This window comes from Carlito syrichta, unplaced genomic scaffold (assembly GCF_000164805.1).
Source record: "Carlito syrichta isolate Samal-C Ts95f unplaced genomic scaffold, Tarsius_syrichta-2.0.1 Scaffold303165, whole genome shotgun sequence".
In the NCBI taxonomy this organism is placed as follows: Eukaryota; Metazoa; Chordata; class Mammalia; order Primates; family Tarsiidae; genus Carlito; species Carlito syrichta.
Genome location: NW_007247261.1, coordinates 203,206 through 208,791, shown reverse-complemented (window position 1 = coordinate 208,791; position 5,586 = coordinate 203,206). Strand labels below are relative to the sequence as shown.

The 5,586-nt window shown below is 39.7% G+C and overlaps 1 pseudogene; it reads left to right on the top strand.

The window, feature by feature from the left end:
* Window positions 1-1,295: 1,295 nt before the first annotated feature.
* Window positions 1,296-1,903, top strand: LOC103260299 (annotated as a pseudogene).
* Window positions 1,904-5,586: the final 3,683 nt, after the last annotated feature.

The window sequence follows — 5,586 nt, the reverse complement described above, 5'->3', positions numbered from 1 at the left end:
TTTTATGAAACAGAGTTATTTTATTTGTAAAGCATGCACTGCTTTGATCCAAATTTAGCCCACTATTACTTTTATTAAGTATCTTACTTGAACCAGAAAGAGGTCAAGGATGTACTCTAAAGATATATATCATTTCATATGAAAAAGGCACTTCCACTTAGAAAAAAAAGAAAACTCACATTTTTTATTCTCACAGGGACTTTCAAAGCGTATATATAATTCTCACAAGACACCAGCTTTTAAAAATCAAAAAACCACTCACCTGTAGCAAGATTTTTAAACAAAATTAAGAGAAATATGCAAACACTTTTAGAAACAAAATTAAATATTGAAAAAATGCCCACTCAAATTTATCAAAGAAAAATAACTGCCTTCTGTAAAGTAGTATTTATAATGTAGTATATAGCTAATTAAATTGCCAAAGATAAGGCCAAGTCCTTTGATTTTAAAATTCAAATCACCATGAGAAAATATGTAGTTCAAACTAATGGCAACTTATTACCACCACAATAACACACTGAAGCTGTTCTATTGAAAGCAAAAATTCATAAATGTCTGAAATTCATGTATGTCCAAAGGTCTTAAAATATATCATCTTTTTCGTGATCTTCGCATTGGGGGCAGCAATACACTGAAGCACACTCTGCCACTCATTCAGCTTCTGCTACAGTGTGTTCATCTCTTTCTTGATCTCTTCCTCAGCCTGGGCATCCTTCAGATCCTCACACTGGTTGCTGTAGTCGACCTCAGTGAGGACCTCTCATGCATACATACTCAACATTCTCTGGGAACAATTCACTGAATCCTCCCCCTGGGAGCTATCCTCTTCCTGACTCACATTATTCATGGTTTCTTTTGACAGTGACAACTTGATGTCTTGCATCCTGCAGGTCTATAGCAAACTGTGTCATTCACTGCACTTCTGCTCGAGCACAGGCTCAATGGTTGTCATCTCCTTCTGTAAATTAGTCATTTCCTCATTGGCACCCCCAGTTTCTTATGAATCTTCTCCATCTCATGGTTAGGGTTAGGGTTCCAACGTCTTGGCCAGGTACGGATCCTTTAGGTCTTGTAGCTTAGCCACGGTCTCCTCTGTGATATTAATGTATCTTTGTTCCTCCTTCTTGAGCTTTTCTATCTCATTTCCATTCTTTTTCACTCTCTGCTCCCACACATGTACTTTATCCTGGTCCTCCTTCCATAAGTTCTTTTCAAAATCCAACTGGATGCCCAAGTGAGTCTACTGATTCTCAATCTCCAAACACTTCTCGGAGACTTCATTCTACTGTTAGGCCATGGAAAAGCTGAAAAGTGTCTGAGACAAGTTTCAGGAGACCTCAGGGGAGTTTGAGGCAGATGAGTTTGAAGCAGGTATATGAACAGATGAAGAAGGAGCACTTTAACCATTTCAATACTGTTTTGAATCTGTCGCCGCCAACACTGATGAGATTTACAAGGTCCTGTCCCATAATAGCAGTGCCCAGGCACTAAGACCTAAGAACCCCGAGGAGCTCTGCTTGGACGGTGTCAACTACAACTATGTAACTCCTGGGAAACGCTTCTGACCTATGGCAATTTTTCTGTTGGGTGGGAGAAGACAGTGGCAACTCTGGCCTTGCTCTTATCTGTCCACAGATACAAGTCAGTCACCTTCTTCATGCTGGACGAAATTGTTGCTGCCTTGAATAGCACCAACATTGGTAAGGTGGCAAATTGCATCAAGGAGCAGTCAACCTGCAAATTCCAGGCCCTTGTCATCTCTCTCATGGAAGAGTTCTACATCATTGCTGAGAGCCTCATTGGAGTCTATCCTGAGCATGGGGACTGTGTGATCAGTGAAGCTCTGACCATCAACCTCACCAAGTACTCAGATGCCAATCCCAACCCTAGTGAGCCGTTGTAGTTCTGCCTGACTAGATCCCTATGCTGTCCCCTCCCAAACTCAGGATATTTGGCTCTCAACTTTCCCCTACCTCCTGGCCTTTTTTGTTGTTGTCATAGGAGTTAGACACTTCTATAAAGCATAAAGAAAAGCAGAGGTGAGGTTAGTTCTGGAGTAAAAATTCCTGAGTGACAGGGAGCATCCTGGCCTCTGGAAGGTGGTATTGAGCTGAACAGGACATTCTGTTTATCACACTCTTCCCTTACCCTGACCTCCCCCTCATCACTCATAATCATGGGTTCCTTGGGCTCTTACCTGTTGTGTGTGTGTGTGGGCGGGTATGTATGAGTGTATATTTGTGCCCAAACACATATGCTTGTGGGTGCGTTTGCAAAATAATAAAATATATTGAAGTCTTGTTTTAGAAGGGGCTGGGCTACTTTAATCACATGTAGAATTTGATTTCAAGAGTGCTTAGGGTGACAGCACCCTAAAGATGGAAAAGTACTCAGGATATCATAGAAATCTTATGCAGTCACCTGAAACTGACTTCATTTACTCATTCATGTATTCATTCATGTATTCGTTCATTCATTCATTCATGTACTCATCAAACACATGCTGAACACCCTCTATTCATCAGACTCTGAGTATAAGAGTTGAATCAGATGTGAACTCTGCCCTCTTGGTAAGGAGATTCAACGGGCTCGTGAATTACTGTAGTTAGCTGAATGGCATGTACTTTGAATTTGAGAAGAGGATGATCACCTCTAGGTTACCTGGAGGTCACATTTGAGCTGGATCTTGACAAAATAGTAGGATTTGGTCAGGCATTAGGAACACATCATGAGCTCTAGGGGCAGAGAGGTATGGGTTCTAGTACCACTTCTTATTATTTACTAGTTGTTTGGCCTTGGTCAAGTCTTTTGACCTTTCTGTGCCTCAGCTTCCTTTCTGTAAAATGCGGCTAACAATATTACCTACCTCATAGGATTTAAAGATTTCAAGATCCTCACTGGAGGCTTTACCCATTCTTAAGAGTCCACAAGATTACAACTCCTCAGAATATAAACCTCATGCCTAGTCCCTGAAGAACTTCTGATCCCAGCTGTTAGGGACAGAAGGACTTTCCACATCTGGGAAGTGATGAATGCCCTGGTTACTAGGAAATTTTCAGAACAGATGGGACTTAACTGGTCAGTGGAGGGCCTGAGGAAGCCTAGAGCTTTAACTATGGATGATAACCTGGTCCCTGGGCCCTAACCTGCACTGTGAGGAAATATGGGAGAGTTTGCCTGGGCTGCATATCTCAGCCTAACACATGTGAGGTTCCTTTTGTGAACTAATCACATTAGCTATAAGGACCTTGTGGAGGCAGCAAAACCTGGTGCGATGAGCTCAGTCTTCACTTATTTGCATACATCATCCATTTTATCATATTCTAATCTGTATATTGCTTTGCTTTTTAAAAGACAGTTATGGATGGGTGAAGTGGCTCATGAATATAATCCCAGCACTTTCGGAGGCTGAGGCGGGAGAATTGCTTGAGCCCAGGAGTTTGAGACCAGCCTGGGCAAACTAGTGAGACCTCATCTCTATAAAAAATGAAAAATAATAAAATAAAATAAATAAAAATAAAAGATAATTCTAATTACTAAGTGATGCACGTATTCATTCTCCTTTTGAGAAATTAGATTGTTACTGATAAAGGTAGCTTCGTTCAATCATCTGCCACTCCCCCTCCTGTTTCTCCCTCTCTTTGTTTTAATATTTTTACCTACATATATGAACTCATTGAAAATATGGTGTATTTTTAATGCAAATGATATATTGAGTAATTGTTCAGCAATTTGCATCCTTAGCAATGTTTTTGAGATGTGTGCATGTTATTAAATGTAGATCAGTCTATCCTCTGTAATTGTTGCATAGATTACCATCATGATTCTACCACATTTTACTTACTGACTTATCTTGTGATGGACATTAAGACTGCTTTCAGATTTTGCGATTACAGAATAATATGTAGGATCCTATGTAAAAGTGTGTGGGTACGTACGTGTATGCATGTTTGAAAGTTTCCCTAGGGTGGCTCATAGAAATGGAAGTGCAGGTTCATAGGATAGTAATATGTTTTTGGGGGGTTTTCTTGAGTTGGAATCTCACTCTGTCGCCCAGACTGGAGTGCAGTGGCCGCTCCCGGCCACCGCAGCCTCGACCTGCTGGGCGCTGGCAATCCTTCCACCTCAGTCTTCCAAGTAGCCGGAATTACAGACATATGCTACCATGCCCGGCTGATTTTTTGATTTATTGTAGAGACGAGGTCTTGCTGCCCAGGCAGGTCTCGAACCCGCAGGCTCAGGCAATCCACTCACCTCAGCCTCCCAAAGGCGTGGGATTACAGGCTGAGCCGCCGAGCCTGGCTATGTTTTTTTTTAAATAGATAATTCCAAAGTGCCCTCCTGTACTATTCACTCAGTATTTTTATTTAGGTAATCTGAGTATAAAATTGTTATCCACATCAATTTCATTCTACGTAATGATATCTGTGAAATCACAGGTCTGATGTGCTAATTATGTATTTTTAAATACATATTAAAAGATATAACTATCAATAATATATAATGTGTTACTGAAATTAAAGTATATATGTAATTGAAGAGGCTACATTTTTCAGAGACATTTATTTAAGTGTCTTAATTCACATTAATGGTTACTTATCTAGTGGCATGCAAGAACTCAAGTCACAACAGCAGTTTTGACCCATAAGAGAATTTCTATTTGAACTTTATGAGTATTGATTTTTTTCCTCATGTCTAAATCAAACCTCTTACAACATCATATTCCTAAACCATTAATATATTGGCATATGTTTAAGTTACATGACATTTCTCATGTTAATTGCTGTAAACTGTATTACAGATATTTCATTTCTCTTCCACTTCCAGTGTCACCATCTGGATTCAGCTTTACCTTTTGCCAATATCCTCTTGTCTGATTTCTCAGTATCCCCCCTCAGTAGTACCAACTACCCTAATGACTCCGGGCATCATTTCTAAGGACATGAAAACATTACTATGTTATTTTTCCTCTCAGAAACATGTTATTGAGTGGACATTGGATAAAGGGATTCCTACAGGGCTTGTGATTTTTCTACCAGTAATTTGTAATTAGGTAACACTAATTTGTAATAGGTCAAAGTCAGTCTCATGAATAGCCAATGTCAGAAGACACATAGAAACCTAGTGTAGATATTTTTCATTATTTGTGTATAGAAACATTAAGTCATTAAACAAGTTTGTATTGATCAGCCAGTATGTGCCAAATACCATATTAAATGCTATGATTCCAGTGATGCCCTCCAGATAGTCTCTCTCTTTTTAATATAGTACAAGCAGTCAATCTTCAGGCAGTGAGAACAATGAAATAACCTGAGAGAGGGGAAAAAAAGTAAGTGTTGTTAAACAAGAGAAAATTGTAGCTGGTTCTATCATTCCTGTTTCAGCTCCTTGCTAGGCCTGGTTTTAATTTGCTTCCTTGGTTGATTGACTGATTGATTGTGAGAAGTTGGAATCCCATTCACAAATGATCCCATTGTCTACTTTAACCTGTACAGAATATGCAAGAGGTTCCAAGTTTCTCAGACTTTTATTCCCCACTGAAGTTCACCAGCATTGTTACAGCCAATAACAAGATACATGTTGAAT